At 42.2% G+C, this 17,007-nt stretch overlaps 1 protein-coding gene across 4 annotated transcripts in view; it reads left to right on the top strand.

The window, feature by feature from the left end:
* The first annotated feature begins 244 nt into the window (after positions 1 to 244).
* Positions 245 to 17,007, top strand: part of APC (APC regulator of Wnt signaling pathway) — a 105,299-nt gene continuing 88,536 nt past the window's right edge. For 3 of the 4 annotated variants that reach the window (XM_075740049.1, XM_075740045.1, XM_075740047.1), the window contains exon 1: positions 259 to 621. The gene's annotated coding sequence lies outside the window, so the exon portion shown is untranslated. Of the gene's footprint in view, positions 622 to 17,007 lie in introns of all 4 variants that reach the window. The other variant, XM_075740043.1, reaches the window with a different exon arrangement.

Raw genomic sequence — 17,007 nt, 5'->3', positions numbered from 1 at the left:
CCCATCCCACGCCACCCACCTCCAGGCCTCCATGCAGGGGAAGGACCCCAGCGCCGCAGCCGAGGCCTCGGAGACAGCAGGTGGCCCCGGAGGCGGCGGGCAACCAGTGACAGCAGGCCCAGGGAACCCGCCCGTCGCTGCAGGTGTGCTCCACAGGGAGGGGGGCGGAGGTGCTCCCGCCTTTGCGCATGCGCTCCGCCGCCGCTGCGACCAGGATTTCCTCGACTGCGCCTGCGTGCTCTCCTCTCCCCTTTGGGCAAGATGGCGGCGGGGAGATCAGCCGTGGGGAGCAAGTGAGGGAGGCGGCTGGGGAGCCGGGCTGGTGGGGAGAGGGTCCCGGCGCCTCGGCTGAGGTGCGCCTGAGGGTGGCGGCTGCCGGGCAGGGGCTGAGCCCGCGCAGAACCTGGGGAGGAGGCCGGGGCTGCCCTGGAGCCCGCCGCGGGGATGAGGAGCTGGGGAGACGGGGCAGGGACCGGCCCTCGCCGGTGAGGAGGGGGAGCGGCTGCCCCCGTATGCGCCCCCGCCCACCGGCTGCTCCTGCACGCCGCTCCGCGGGACCGCGGCGGGAGGCGTTGGAGGAGTCGCGGTGGAGCTGCCGGGCGGGGAGAGCAAGGCAGACAGGTGAGTGCCCGTCGGCCGGAGCGCTGGCCCCAGTGGACCCTGCCCGCTTCGCCCCCACCTTCTCGGGCAGCACCCGCTAACGGCAGTCCCGGGGGGCGGGGGTTGAACCAGGTATCCGTCTGGCTAAGGCTTGTGTGCGCTTCTTCCTGAAAGCGCCCGCCCCTGCCCCTCGTCTTCGCCGCCCTGCCGCGGGGGTCGCTGTGCCGGGACAGGGCTGAGCCCCGGAGGTGCTGTATCCCCCGCGGAAGGAGCCTGGTCTCGTAGGTGTTACTCGAAGCCAGTAGTGGCTTTTTTGTTTTGTTTTGTTTGTGGTAGTATAATGCGATTTGACTTCATTTAGTGGTTTTGTTCTTCAAAGTCTGCATTCAGATGTTGGGTAGCTACCACTGGAATATGAAGGCAATAGATCCAGGCCCAGTGACTAGGTCTTAGGAAGATCTCAGCTACTGTCTTCTATGAAAAGAAGATATTTAAAGTCCTTGACATGTAAAAACCTTCCTCTAACTGTTAGATGAGTCTTCAAATACTTTAGTACTTAAAAACTCAGTAGGGCTTATTTTTTCTGTTATGTGTCCTCTGACTTCTTGTAATGTGGGGTGGATCTGTACAGGTGTCTGTGACTACAGCCTCAGTTTCTGACGCAATTCTAGCCTCAGTCACCACTGATAGCCGCAGAAGTGATTGAATGTAAAGTAAAAGAGTTCACATTTCTGTAAATGTCAGCTTCATTGTGTCATTGCAGAGTAGTGGAGAAGTGACGATGTGAGTGTACTAAACAATATAACTGACTTGTTGCCCCCCTCTCCTCCCCCAGCTATAAACAGTGTGATGGTAGTGGCCTGTAAAACTGGGAAGACAAGCCTTTTGGTAAAGCTGTCACAGAAATCTTTGACTGCCTGAAAAATAAAATAAGGTTCTGCAGAAACTGTTTTCATGTACTTGCTTCTATCAACTACTGATTGACAAGAGATGATTTTTGTATGTACCAGGGGAGAAGCACAGATTTGAAAGCTTTGTTTCAGGAGTACTGCTAACGTTTTGGTAAGTTAAGGTTACAGCACTAGTGAAGTAAGATTAGGTAACTAATTGAAATGCAGAGAAACTGAACCTTTTTCTTATTCAGGTGCTGTAATCTTATAAACTGTATTTGAAAAAAAAAAAGTATGCCAGGTGGGTTCATCCAATTTTAAACACTCAAGAAATACTCAAGTGAATGTCATGAGATCATTGTTATGCTTCAGCTTCCTTGGTATGTTTTTTTTTTCCTTTAGTTATGTTGAAGACTATTTATAGAATAGTTCTGCCCAGTGAGGAAGACCTAGCAAGTACTTGCTCTGCTTGGATATTTTAGGTGTCAAAAACCGACCAACCAACCAACCAAAACCCTGGTAAAAGATATTTATACTGAGTGGTATAAAGGAATAATAAACAAAACTCTGGAAATCCAAATGGGGATATAGTGATAAAATAATTTTTATTTCTAAATAGTGCATTGGGAAACGTTATTGAGTATAAGAACATATCCTACCATGTGTCTTATTTCCATACAATGAAATACATGGTAAAGTGTGTCAACTTTTGATACCTATCTTTTGCACAGAATGTTTCTACAGTTTCTTTAGAATGTCCAGTGAAATACCATCAACAATGTGCTGTGAGGCTATATGTAGAAAGTTTCTGATAGTCTGTTTAGGTCTATGCTAGTGCTAAACTAATAGCTGTTGGCCACAATGAACACCTGCATTTTGTATTTACAGTACCGTGTGTATGCTTTCAAAAATATGTATGTATTTGTGTGTAAATATATATATTTACTTTCAATAAAGTCTTCTAGATTATTTTTAGAATGTTCTTATACCTAGATAATTTCTAGAGTAAGGGAGTTATATCCCTTTATGATAGTATTACCAGATTCACAGATTGGTAGGGGTTGGAAAGGACCTCTAGAGATGATCTAGCCCAAGCCCCCTGCTAGAGTAGGATCACCTAGAACATGTTGCCCAGAGTTGCATCCGGGTGGGTTTTGAATATATCCAGAGAAAGAGATTCCACAACCTCTGAGCAGCCTGTTCCAGTGCTCTGGCACACTCACAGTAAAGAAGTTTTTCCTCACGTTCAGATGGAACATCTGTGTTCCAGTTTGGGCCTGTTAACCCTTGTCCTGTCTGTGGGCACTATTGAGAAGAGTCTGGCCCCATCCTCTTGACACCCTCCTTTTAGATATTTATAAGCATTGGTAAGATCCCCTCTCAGTCTTCTCTTCTCCAGGCTAAACAGACCAGCCCTCTCAGCCTTTCCTCATACGAGAGATGCTCCAGTCCCTTAATCATCTTTGTAGCCTCCACTGGACTCTCTCTAGTAGTTGCCTGTCTGTCTTGAACTGGGGAGCCCAGAACTGGACACAGTACTCCAGATGTGGCCTCACCAGGGCAGAGTAGAGGGGGAGGATAACCTCCCTTGACCTGCTAGCCACAATGTTAATGTACCCCAGGATATCATTGGCCATTTAAAACTAAATAGCACTGTTAACAATAAAACTTCCTTAATCGTGTAAAGATCAAGAAAGCAAATTTTAATGTGGCTAACTTCTTGGCTAGACTCAAAATTCTTTGAGTGAAAGCAAAATAGTTTGAATTGTTTTACAGTAGTTAACTTCTCTTGTTTGTTTCAAGCAGCTCAGTAACAAACAGAATTATTCACACTGGTATTTTTATATATGCTTTGGAAATATTTTATGGTAGCAAGTTGTTCTAAAGTATCATGAGTGGCAAGTGAAAGCATAGCACTGATTTAGGATAGTGTGCATCTTGTTGCCATTTTCAAACTATGCTGCAGAAGTTGTTTCATAGCATTATACAGTAGAAATTCTTTGATCTTCTCTCACACTACATGAAACTCAGTGTAGAATGCTTTTTTTTGTTGTTGTTCTGGATGTATATTCTCCTTTGAGTGGTCTTGATTTTATTTGGACAGTAGAAAGCAATGCGTCTTTGTCTTTTCTTTGTATCAAGTTACCATGGTTTCACAGTGTGATTTTTAGTAACTTGTAGGATAGTAATGGAATACAGTGGTTTAATGGACTAAAATTATGTGAGTAACCATCGTGGTGAATAAAACGTACACTGCTAACTTCTCATGTTTTAATGAGATTATCAATATTTTCAATGTTAAAAGGAAAAAAGTGTATAGAGATTATTTTATGAGCTTAGCTTTCAATGAAGTCTCCATTGTAAGTTTAAAAATGCAATATGGCTGTACTAAATGAATGTATATGGACTCAGCTGGGAAATGCAATACAGTAGTTGTAACTGATCTTTAAATAGACCGTCTAGTTGTTTCCTGTTCAAGTTTGTATTATGGTCTTCATCCATTTATTACCAGTATTAGCAAAGCAAAACCAGTTTTACTTTACTTTACAGTCTTAGCTTTGACTCCTCCAGATTTACATACCCAGCTTCTAATGTTTTGATATTTAATACCTCACTCTGTTGGGATTTTGACCCTAATTGACTTGAATTATGACTACAAATAGGACTTTGTTAAAATAACCTGTGATAGTGATTTCAATGGCAAGTCATGCTCTGCTATTGTAGAACTTGGTTTGTTGGGTTATTACCATTCAGTTTTAGTTGAAAGTTTGCATCTTGTTGCATCAGTTGTAGCAGGACAATAAAGGTGCTAGGCAGTAGGCATTTGCTCAAAATATTGGAGGTCTATATTCAGGAATGGTATGTTTCAGTGAAGGTTATAGGAGAGGTAAGTAGTTGGCAAAAAAGTTAAGATTAATACTTGTTTAGTGTTATTATCTCCACATGCTACTATAACAGTACCTCTGATACTGCTGGTCATGGTTACAAGGCTAGTATATGCTAATCTGAATTGAATGCCAAAGATTAATTGGGTTCCATGAGTATGTTAATTTATGTCTTTATAAGACAATGATTGCTTTAATGTTAGTCATCACTAGTGGAAATGAGACATTTTAAAAACGTAAATGCCTTTTGAGAGCAGAGAGAATTCATTTTACCATTACTTCCATGTGGATTTTCAGAAGGTGAGGAATAAAATTCAGTAGACAAGAATATCTTTTGAATTAGTCAATACAGTGGTATTAGATTACAAGTAGTTTGATTTCTCTATGGAAATGGTATACTAAAACATTGAAGTTTGAGGATCAGTAGCATTTTGAGATGTCTTTCCTAAGTGTAGTTTTATTCTTTGGGGGTACATTTTAACCACAAATTGATAGAATATTAATCTCTAATGAAAGAAGAGACCTTACTCATGTAGACATTATAGTTCAAAATAAAAATAATTTAGGCTTGTGTGAAATAGTATAATGATGCCTTTCTTAATGCCGTGGTTTTTTGAAGATATGAACTTTTTATTCTTATCCTGTAATACAACTTTGGTGACACAGTAACGCTTAGTTTTTCACGCATAGATTAAATTCTTTGAGTGAAAAATGTGTATTTTCTCTGGAAATTGGATATCAATAAAAAGCTTTCTTATTTGTGCAGTTAATGGTATGAGTGTTGGCTGCTTTAAATAGAGTCTGAAAGGTGCTGAGTTTCACAAAACTGAATTTGGCTGTTAGTAGATTGGCCTTTTTGTAGAAACTGGCATGTGGAGGGAACTGGAAGGAAACTAGGACTTCTCATTGTTGTGTGACAAGGGTGCAAAGAAATCATGAAAGCATAAATTGTGTGAGTTGGCTCTCCCTTTATTAAAGGAAAAAGGTTCTCAGGATCACATGAGCTTTTTCTGCTCTCTGAAACCCCTGCTATGGAGATCCCACATTTCTGCTGCTGTTCCATTTAAAGGGGTTCAGCTAAGAATCTCTTTAGAACTAAGTAATAATTTTTCTTCTATAATAGTGTTAAAAATTCCAATTTAACACACACATTTTATACAGAAACTTAGTTATTTTACTCAAACATGGCTACTTTGTCTCAGTGTTCTTTAAGTTTATTGAGTCATATATTGAGTTTTATGACTTGGTTGTGCTTTGCTGCTATTTCTTGGTTAAGATTTCCACTTTTTTTTTTTTAACATACTATAAATTGAAATTCGGTTGATCAATAAGAAGCATTTCCCTCAAGCACCCTCTGGCTTGTTTTGGTACAGGCTCTACTGGAGTTTGCATTTGGATTGAGAACTCTCTGTTTAGGTAATGGGGTGACTTCTGTCTATTATTTGAATGCCTGAGGAAGCATGTCAGGATAGAACTTAGGGCGGGTCACTGCATATGCTGAAGTGAATTCCTGCTCCTTATTTTGGTTTATCTCCTGATGTGTGATTTCTTTGGTTATTGGGGGGTTTTGTTGGGTTTTTTGTTATACAGGAGTATTTTTCTTAATTGATTTTTGGAAATATGGAAAGTTAGGTATTAGTATGAATAAAAATGATGTGGGTGGAGGCTCTGGTTATATAAACAAGAAATGATGTTCAAACATGGTGTGAAAATCAAAAGTACTGTAATATTAAATGTATCCCTATAGCTTTAGAGGAAATACCCATCAGATTGTCTTTGCAAGATTTTCTTTTGGACAAAAGTCCTGTGAACATCTTTGGTCACAGACTTTATATTCAAGTATATACAGCAGAACATATCTGAATCCATGTTGCTACTTAAGTTGGAGAAATAGAGTAATCTTCAGAGTGATAGGAGCAAAATGTTACTACATCAGAAGTATTACAAGGAGTCTGTTCAACCTAGTAGTTTTATGTAATGTGGCTTTGTGTTGTAATTATTTCCTAGACATTGAGGGGTGTTATTAAAAACAAAGAAATATGCACGTAGTGTGCAGAGATTTTTGTTGTCACAAGGAGTGTTTCTTGTTTTGGGGTTTTATAATTAATAGTTTTTCATAAATAATTGTAATAAATTTGTGGCCTTCTCAGGATAGAGTTGGTAGAGTTCATTCTTCTCTACAATTTAGTAATTATAATGATGGTTCTTCTGTTTGTTATAGGTAGCTGTTAATACACTGTGGGTGTAAAATTCTTGCTTACAGTATCTTATCTTGCAGTGGATCTCTGTTCTCAGAAATGATTGATTTGCTGAGCTTGTGGAGTTCAATGTGAGTAATGTTGCTTTTCATGCCAGTTGTGCTTGGATTTGGAAGAGAATATAAGAAAAGGTGTTTATGGCAGGTAGTTATAAATTGTAATTAAGAGAAACAAAGCAGTGTGCTGCAGAGCAAGTTAAAATTGAGGTGAGTATGTAGCTGTACCTACATTTCAGTGCTTTTGTTTGTGGGGGAGGAGCAGGGGAAGGTTTAGTTATTCCTTGCAGCATAGACCTGAAGATCAAACTTACACAGTCCATTAAGAAGCAGTAGAATGTGCTATTCTAAGAGGACTACATACTGAAATGGCTCTTTTCACATGTTTGTGGGTTCTTTGTTAAGGAATAGGATAATCTTTTTCTATATAGATTGTATGCACTGATTTTTATGTAGAAACTGCTTATATGCTAAACGTACGTTCTAGCAAGTCCTACTGTGTAGTTAACATTAATGTACCTTTCTTTGGGTATATATGTCTGAGGGTGTATGAAGGATGTCTTAGGAAATACAGGTACCATGTTACCTACTTATTGGCATTGGAATTTAACTGGTTTGGAGATTAGATTCTTTCAGTTCCTAATTTTTTAGAAGTATTGCTTTAGACATGGTAACAATACTGTCCTAGAATGTTGTAACACTAGGAATTAAGCTTTTCGTGGGGCTGCGGTTTAAGAATTTGAGCAGATAGGCTCATGACAAGAAGCAGTCATGCTACTTGTTATCCTAATAGATGCTTTAATCATAGAATGGTTTGGGTAGAAAGATCATCTAGTTCCAACTCCCCTGCCATGGGCAGGGACACCCTCCACTAGACCACGTTGCCCAAAGCCCCATCCAACCTGGCATTAAACACTTCCAGGGATGGGGCATCCACAACCTCTCTGGGCAACCTGTGCCAGTGCCTCACCAGCCTCACAGAAAAGAATTTCTTCCTAACATCTAATCTAAATCTCCCCTCTTTTAGTTTAAACCCATGACCCCTTGTCCTGTCACTACACTCCCTGATAAACGGTCCCTCACCATCTTTCCTGTAGACCCGTTTAGGTACTGGAGGGCCAAAATTAGGCCTTCCTGGAATCTTCTCTTCTCCAGGCTGAACAACCCCAACTCTTTCAGCCTGTCCTCATAGCAGAGGGATGGAGCACCTCTACTCAGCTTCGTGGCCCTTCTCTGGACTTGCTCCAACAGCTCCATGTCTCTCCTGTACTGGGGCCCCCAGAGCTGGATGCAGTACTCCAGGTGGGGTCTCACAAGAGCAGAGCAGAGGGGCAGAATCACCTCCCTTGACCCACTTGACCTTGTTGATCTTCATGTGGTTTGCACAGGCCCACCTCTAAAGCTGCTCAAGGTCCCTCTGGATGGCATCCCTTCCCTCCAGTGTGTCAACCGCACCACACAGCTTGGTGTCGTTGGCAAACTTGCTGAGAGTGCACTTGATCCCACTGTCCATGTTGCTGACAAAGATGTTAAACAGTGCTGGTCCCAGTACTGACCCCTGAGGAACACCACTGATCATTGATCTCCACTAGGACATCGAACTGTTGACGATGACTCTTGGAGTGTGACCATCCAGCCAATTCCTTATCCACTGAGTGGTCCATCCATCAAATCCATGTCTTTCCAATGTAGAGACAAGGATGTCATGCAGGACAGTGTCAAATGTCTTGCACAAGTCCAGGCAGATGATGTCAGTTTCTCTTCCCTTGTCCACCAACGCTGTAACCCCATCATAGAAGGCCACCAGATCTGTCAGGCACGATTTGCCCTTAGTGAAGCCATGTTAACTGTCACCAGTCACCTCCTTATGATCCATATGCCTGAGCATAGTTTCCAGGAGGGTCTGCTCCATGTTCTTGCCAGGCACGGAGGTGAGACTGACTGGCCTGTAGTTCCCTGGGTCTTCCTTTCTTCCCTTCTTAAAAATGGGGGTTTTGTTTCCCTTTTTCCAGTCAGTGGGAACTTCACCGGACTGCCACAACTTCTCAGATATGACAGATAGTGGCCTGGCCACTTCATCCGTCAGTTCCCTCAGGACCCATGGATGCATCTCATCATGTCCCATGGACTTGTGCATCTTCAGGTTCCTTAGATATTCTGGAACCTGATCTTCTCCTACAGTGGGAGGTTCTGCATTCTCCCAGTCCCTGCCTTTGCCTTCTGTGACCTGGGCCATGCGGCTTGAGCCCTTGCTGGTGAAGACTGAGGCAAAACAGTTGTTGAGTACCTCAGCCTCCTCCATATCCTGGGTAACCAAGTCTCCTGTTTCATTCCAGAGGGGACCCACATTTTCCCTTGTTCTCCTTTTATCACTGACATAGAAGCATACCTGTTGAAGCTTTTCTTGTTTTCCTTAACATCCCTGGCCAGACTAATTTCTGTCAGGGCTTTGGCTTTCCTGACCTGATCCCTGGCTGCTTGGACAGTTTCTCAGTATTCTTCCCAGGCTACCTGCCCTTGCTTCTGCCCTCTGTAGGCTTCCTTTTTGTGTTTGACTTTGCCCAGGAGCTCCTTGTTCATCCATGGGGGCCTCCTGGTGTTTTTGCCTGACTTCCTCTTTGTTGGGATGCGTCACTCCCAACCTTGGAGGAGGCGACCCTTGAACATTAGCCAGCTGTCTTGTGCCCCTCTTCCTTCCAGGGCTTTGTCCCATGGTATTCTACCAAGCAGATCTCTGAAGAGGCCAAAGTCTGCTCTCCTGATGTCCAGGGTAGCGAGCTTGCTGCGCGCCCTCCTCGCTGCCCTGAGGATCCTGAATTCCACCATTTCGTGGTCACTGCAGCCAAGGCTGCCCTTGAGCTTGATGTCCCCTGCCAGGCCCTCCTTATTGGTGAGAAGAAGGTCCAGCATGGCATCTCTCCTTGTTGGCTTCTTTATCACTTGGAGAAAGAATTTATCATCAATACATTCCAGGAACCTCCTGGATTGCTTATGACCTTCTGTGTTGCCCCTCCAATACATATTGGGGTGATTGAAGTCCCCCATAAGGACTGGGGCTTGTGAACGTGAGGCTGCTACTGTCTGCCTATAGAGGGCTTCATCTGCTCAGTCTCCCTGGTCAGGTGGCCCGTAGCAGACCCCCACTGTGGTGTCCCCTGCCCCTGCACTGGTCATTGACATAGAGAGGGACACCCCCTCCTCATCTGCCCTGCCTGTCCTTCCTAAGAACCTGTATCCTTCCATCCCAACACTCCAGTCATAGGAGCCATCCCACCATGTCTCTGTGATGCCACTAAGGTCATAGTCCTGCAGGCGTGTGCATGTGTCCAACTCCTCTTGTTTGTTCCCCATGCTATGTGTGTTAGCATAGAGGCATTTCAGGTGGGCCCCCAGTGAGGCTGGCTTACTGGCTGGAGTGGCTGGAATTCCTTTGATGTATTTTACGAGTGTTTCCCTGTTGGTTCCTATTGCCTCAGAGGAATGAGCTCAGGAGATGAGCCCTGGCTCATCTCCTCTAGACTTCAAGCATGCTGCAGCGTGTCCAGCATGTCTCTGAGCTGTAACAGGCTGAGGGCCATCGCCAGCACCCTGTCTCTCCAGCCTTGGCATGTCATCCCACAACTTTGTCACAGGCAAGCCTGATATCCCCGTCCCCCTTTGAGCCTAGTTTAAAGCTGTGTCAGTGAGCCCTGCTCATTCCTGGGCAAAGACCCTTTTTCCCCTTTGAGAGAGGTGAATACCATCAGAGTTCATCAAGCCTGGTGCCTTGTAGGCCATCCCATTGTCAAAAAACCCAAAGCTGTGGTGGTGACACCAGCCATGGACCCATGCATTTATGGTAGTGGTGAAGGCTTCTTCTAATAGTGTGATATAACAACAACTTTTATTTTTATTTGAATGATAACGAAAACATTGAAACATTCCATTATCAATGATAACTTAAATGTTTAAATATTTTCTATATTTTTTAAAAAACTCTAGAGTAAAAAATGTCTAATTGATCTTCATTTTAATAATGCAATCCATTCCTTTCTGGCTTGAACCGTCTGAAAATAGGATGTTAGAAAGTACAAGAGGTTTTTTTACTGTTACCTCCATTGCTTTGTGTATGTATAACATCATTTGGAATAGGTGAAGATTTATTAAACTGTGAAACAACATATTCCTTTTGAAAATGGAGCAAAATAGTTCAATCAAACAAGTTCATGATCGTATGAAGTTGTATTTTGCTTGTACTGTATCTGAATAAAAATACTGAGTTCCTCAGTTGTTCCTTTTGGAGGCCGGTCATAGTAGTGCAGTCTTGTATAGATTTAAATTCAGATGTCAGTCTTGCAGAGAGCTTCCACTTTGCCTCAAGTTGCTGACATCTTAGTGTAATACTGTTACTGTCTATTGGTCTTGGTTTGTTCTACTCAGATTAAATATCTGTTTTCAAAACACCATCCTAATATAAGATGTATTTTGAAAATATAATTGAAACTATTTTTCTTGTTATAGAGTCTTTTGATAATCACATTGGTCTTGATGGTTGATCTTTACTATTCAGTGAAAATTAAATTGAGTTTAGTTAAACTGTGGATTTCTAGAAGCTTGTTCTTAAAACCAGCAGTTTAGTGTGCCTTCATTTGTGAACTTTTTTTGTCAATTAAATGCTGACTTACAGTTTCCAAACCTTTGAAGCATTGTCAGAATGCTTACAAGGCTTAATGCCTTATAAGGGCCTAAGGAAGTGGGTGATATTCACGCTACTCTTGCATACTTAGTGAAAAATACCTTTCCTGTAGCTGATCTAGTGCCTGGTTTGAAATTGTAGTATTGTGTTGCAACCTGCTTATTTCAGTGAACATGCTGGCCATCCTGTCATTTTGCTATTCAGTAAAAGCTTCAAATAGGTAGGAAGGCACTACATTTTCATGAGAAAGAGAAGTCAGCTTCCATTCTGAAAGAGAAGTTTGTATTTTATCAGTCCTGCTCTGGTGTCCTTCCAGTGCCCATAATGGTTACCTCAAGGAGGGATTGTCTCTTTTCCTCATGTTTAGGAGTTCTTCAAGAAGAAAATACCCATTTGTGATGTGTGAAGCATATAGGTCATAAAAGGGTTAAGTAGCAGTGCTTCTTTTACTGTAGTAGAAGGGCTACAAGACCAAAGTTAATTTGAACCCAGAACTTCTTTTTTTGTTAGGGTTTGGGGTTTTTTTGGTGGGTTTTGTTTTGTTGTGGGGTTTTTGTGTGTTTGGGGTTTTTTTTAATTTCAGCTTTGTTTTTTAATGTGTGTGTGTGTGAAATCAGGTATTTGAATTATACCTTGAATAATGGGATTTCTGGAGTTAAATGTCTGCCTTGTGTCTCTGAGATTGTTTGCAACTTCTGTATTTTCTGCTCAGAAAGATGTACATTCAAGGTCTCTACTCTTTCTAAGCTCTTTCCCACAGAACTTGCAATCCAAGGGCTCATGTACAGTCTCCTCAATTACTCTGTGTTAGTCATTAAAGGCTTGAATGTGGAATGAAGTTTGGGTAAAATTGTTGGCTGTCAGCAAGTGCTATACACCAGGATCTAGACCAACCAAAAAAAAAAGTACTGATTATGTTATAATTAACTTTTGGCATCAAAAGCCTGCTTGTCAGCAGTTTTGGAGTAAAAGCTTTGGTGCAAGTAACCTTGACACTATAATTGGCACCTGTTGCTGCCGAGAAGACAGTGTCAGCAGGCAGTGCTGAGATACATTACATGAGTGTCATGGTTCGGCCCCAGCCGGCAGCTGAGCACCAGGTGGCTGCTCGCTCACCCCTCCCTGTGGCAGGATGGGGAGGAGAATGGGAAGACAAAGGCAAAACCTCATGGGTTGGGATAAGGACAGTTTACTGGGACAGCAAAGGGAGAGGGAAATAACAACAGTACTAGTAAAAGAATATATAAAGTGGGTGTTAACAGATAGCAATTTACTAATCTGACAACCAACTGGACACTCAGCCTGCACTCAGACCTTCCCAGAGCTGTGACAACCCACCCCTCCCCAAGTACCCCCTTTTATGGTGAGCATGATGTCACATGGTATGGACTAGCCCCCTGAGCATGGCTCACCTGTCCTGGCTCCTGGTGAAACTTAACTCTATCCTAGCCAAAACCAGGACAATGAGATTCTGAGGTTAGCAGAATCTAATATATGACCATACTCCTTCCGCATTGTTGCTTTTTAACACACAGCTAAATTCATTTTTTTATAGTACAATGTAACAAAAATTTTCTTTACAGACTATCGATGCTAAGATTAAGCACAACTCTGAATACTTCCCAATTCCCTTAGATATCTGGTTTTTTTAATTTTTCTTGGTACTAGTGTTCCTCCTCCCCTCTATTTCAGCAGAATGACTCTATAGGGATTTTGTTCCCTGGTATTCAAATTGTTCAACTACAAGCCTTTCATTGTATAGGTCTCTAATTTTAACCCAGTCTAGTGGAGTGGTGACTCAAACTTATGTAATCCTGTTTCCACAAGAGAAGGCAAAATACAGAGTTCCTACCATTTGCTCCAGCATTTTTCTACATTTTGGATGTTGGGAAACCACAGATCTAAATTACAAAGACAAACTGAATAAAGGCATTAGCTAATGTGATTTTTCTTCTTTGGTTCCAAATACAGCTTATTTGTTTACATGTATTGTTATATATGTTCATGACTTTTTAAAAATTCTGTATGGACTCAGGGTAGAAATGTCAACGTAGAATAATGGTACTTAATTCACATGTATTAGTCTCTACATATGGTTCAGAATGAGCTCCAGAAAGGTTTAAGATCAGGACTCAGCTTGGAATCAATGAGAAAATGTTATTTGATCATATCTTTTTTTCCTCCTTTTTTTTTTGTTTTTTACTTGGATTTCGTTATAATTGCATCCAGGCTACCAGGAAGCACAGAATATGCCTGAGTACCAGTTCATCCACAAATGTAGTTGTTATATTTTTGTCTTAAAATATCTTTGCTAATTTAATGTGTGTACACTGTAAATCTGTGTCCTTGCATTCAGTTAGACTCCACTGTTGTGTTAATGTGTGCCAGTGCAATCAAGTAGCCAGAATATTATGAGGCTTCTTGTTAGTTAATATAAGAGGAATGGGATGTTTGAATTGGCATTGAATTAGGTCTCTGACAAAAGCTTTAGATGCCAGTCCAAGTGATGGCTTGCTAATTAAATGTCTAAATGTCATTGTTAAGACCTTGAGAACTAGACTTGATTCATAAAGCTTTTTCCAAAAACTGTTTCAAGTGCTGGAAGCTGAAAAGAATGAATTGAATGGAGAAAGAGAGCTTGTCTTCCTCTAAAACCAGTGGATTTGTGTATTCCTTTATTTTCATGAAAAAGTAGTTGTCTGTACATGACTGTCTTTACACTGTTCGAAATCTCTCTCTGAGTTTTACTTGTGAGCAAGGTATCAAGCTTTTTTGTGTTTTGTGTTTTGGTTTGGTTTGGTTTTTTTACAAGTAAAATAATGCCTTGAATGATGTAAAGGTATTGAAGAGTTCATGTGGTAGTCTAGTATGCATGCAGCAAGGACGACTTGAAACTAGTTGTAATGACAAAGCCTCGTTGTAGTTCACTGTTTTATATTTTAGAAGTCTCAGGTGGTTTAGAATGTTTTAATTTATTCAGAGAATAATGGGAAAACATCTACCTTCAACATACTGGGGTTACCATGGCAAAGTTTTACATTTGCTCCCTGCCAATATATTAGTTCTTGCTTTTGAAGTCAACTCCGATTATAGGTAGTGTAGGAATGTACAAATTTGTTACTTGCTCAATCAGTGTTTATTGCTTGAAAATTTTCTGACTTGTGACTTATAAGTGATGGAGTTTGTTGCAAAGCCAAGTAATTGTTCCTGTGGGCAGTTTGCCACCTAGTTTGCTGTTTGACGGATAACTGTCTATTTTATTCAATTCATGTTCTTTTAAGTTTATTGCACCATTTGTAGATGTGGATGGATAGTGCTTTTCATCATTCTTGCCTCTGTTCTGCATTTCCCAAATTGTTATGTAATTATATTGCAGGAGTCTCTAGAAGCCCCATAAGCATCAGAATTGCTTTGTGTTGGGCAAATGTTAAATCCATAAAGAGACATGATTCCTGTACAGAAGCAATTACACTGCTCATAGCCTGCGGTGTAGAACATTACCAGACATTTGAACTGGGGAGTAGAGTTTTCACAAGGCTCACTACTAGTACTTGCCAGCATTTATTCTTTGGGAAGAGAAAGTTAATAAACCGTACATAAAAGAACATCGGAAAAATATCAGCCATGTGTAGATAAAAAGCTCCTGCTCTTGTGACACACTTGTCTTTCAGTGAAGTTGTGCTATACAGCCTTTCATGGAAGTGCTTAGACTTGATGGAGTGGCCACGTGGGTGCGCATCTGGACAAACAAGAACTGTTCCAGTCAACTCATCCAGATGACTTTAGCCACATACATGTTTGATCACATGATGAGCAAGTGCTGTGATGTGATTGTCACATTAAACTTCCAAGTGATAAGACGTGTCTGGTCATAAGATAGGGCAAAAAATTCAGGGAAAGTGCAAAAGAAAGAAGCAAGACTGGGGAACAATTAATCTGTAATCTTAAATAAGAAAATTTTGATTACTGCAGATTGTGTTTCTGTAGGACTATGGTTTTCTGTTCGTGTGACAGAATTTTGCCAATGACATGGGATCTCTTCTATTGTTTCTTCCTTGTCAGAACAAGTAATGTCTACTGTGAAGATTTCTGTCTTTCTCTTGCCACCTAGGGTAATTACCTTGCAAAATTAACCCCTTCAATGTTGGGGGAAATGCTTAAAATTCTTGAGATCTCAGCCTGTTTTGATTTGCAGGTGTGGTGGGTTGACTCCGGCTGGAGGCCAGGTGCCCCCCAAAGCTGCTCTATCACTGCCCTCCTCAGCTGGGCAGGGGAGAGAAAATATAACAAAAGGCTCCTGGGTCAAAATGAGGACAGGGAGAGATCACTCACCAATTACTGTCACAGGCAAAACAGGCTCAACTTAGAAAAAAGTCATCTAATTTATTACCAAGCAAAACAGAGTAGAGTAATGAGAAATAAACCCAAATCTTAACACCCCTTCCCCCCACCCCTTCCTTCTTCCCAGGCTCAACTTCACTTCCCATTTCTCTCCCTCCTCCCCTGCAGCAGCACAGGGGAACGGAGAACGGAGGTTTTGGTCAGTTCATCACACATTGTCTCTGCTGCTCCTTCGTCCTCAGGGGGAGGACTCCTCACACTCTGCCCCTGCTCCAGCCTGGGGTCCCTCCCACAGGAGACAGTCCTCCACCAACTTCTCCAATGTGAGTCCTTCCCATGGGCTGCAGTTCTTCACCAACTGTGCCCCACAGGGTCACAAGTCCTGCCAGCAAACCTGCTCCAGTGTGGCCTCCTCTCTCCACGGGACCACACATCCTGCCAGGAGCTTGCTCCAGCATGGGTCACACATGGGTTCCCACAGGGTCACAGCCTCCTTTGAGTGCATCCACCTGCTCCGGCATGGGGTCCTCCATGGGCTGCAGGTGGAATCTCCGTTCCTGCATCATCCTCCATGGACTGCAGGGGGACAACCCGCTTCACTGTGGTCTTCCACAGGGGCTGGAGGGGAATCTCATCCCCCTCCTTCTTCATTGACCTGGATGTCTGCAGGGCTATTTCTCTCACATCTTCTTATTCCTCTCTGTGGCTGCAAAATGCTGCTGGGTTGGGGTTTTTTCCCCCTTCTTAACTGTGTTATCCCAGAGGCGCTACCACCGTGGCTGATGGGCTCAGCCTCGGCCAGCAGTGGGTCCATCTTGTAGCCGGCTGGCATTGGCTCTGTTGGACATAGGGGAAGCTTCTAGCAGCTTCTCACAGAGGCCAGCCCTGTAGCCCCCCCACTACCAAAACGTTGCCACACAAACCCAAAACAGCAGGCGCTAAGTTTGCCTGCACGATTTGGAATTTTTGTTTGTGTAGAAACAATGTGTTATGTCTGACAAAGTGTACTGAGGATCGCTCAGTGCCAGGCAAACTTTAAACTTGAATGGTTTGAGTTTTAACATTAAAATACATATTATTTCTAGTAAGGCATTCAGTACTTGATTAAAAATATAAACGGTTTTAAAGGAGTAATGGATCAATAAAATGCAAATCCTTGCTGAGGAGGGAGGAAAATCAAATATGAGTGTCAAATACGGTTTTCTCTGTCTCACCTAGTTGGGGCTGGTGTTCTAGCTGACTTGCTTTGGAGATCTTTGAAAATACATCTTTTAATTTAAGATTGAAGTATTGGGGTTATGTGTTAGGAGAAAAAAAAGGAAAGTGTTCTTCTAGTACACTTTGCAATTGAGAGTTTTTCTA

The sequence above is a fragment of the Balearica regulorum genome, chromosome Z (assembly GCF_011004875.1).
Source record: "Balearica regulorum gibbericeps isolate bBalReg1 chromosome Z, bBalReg1.pri, whole genome shotgun sequence".
In the NCBI taxonomy this organism is placed as follows: domain Eukaryota; kingdom Metazoa; phylum Chordata; class Aves; order Gruiformes; family Gruidae; genus Balearica; species Balearica regulorum.
This window is presented reverse-complemented; position numbering and strand designations above follow the sequence as displayed.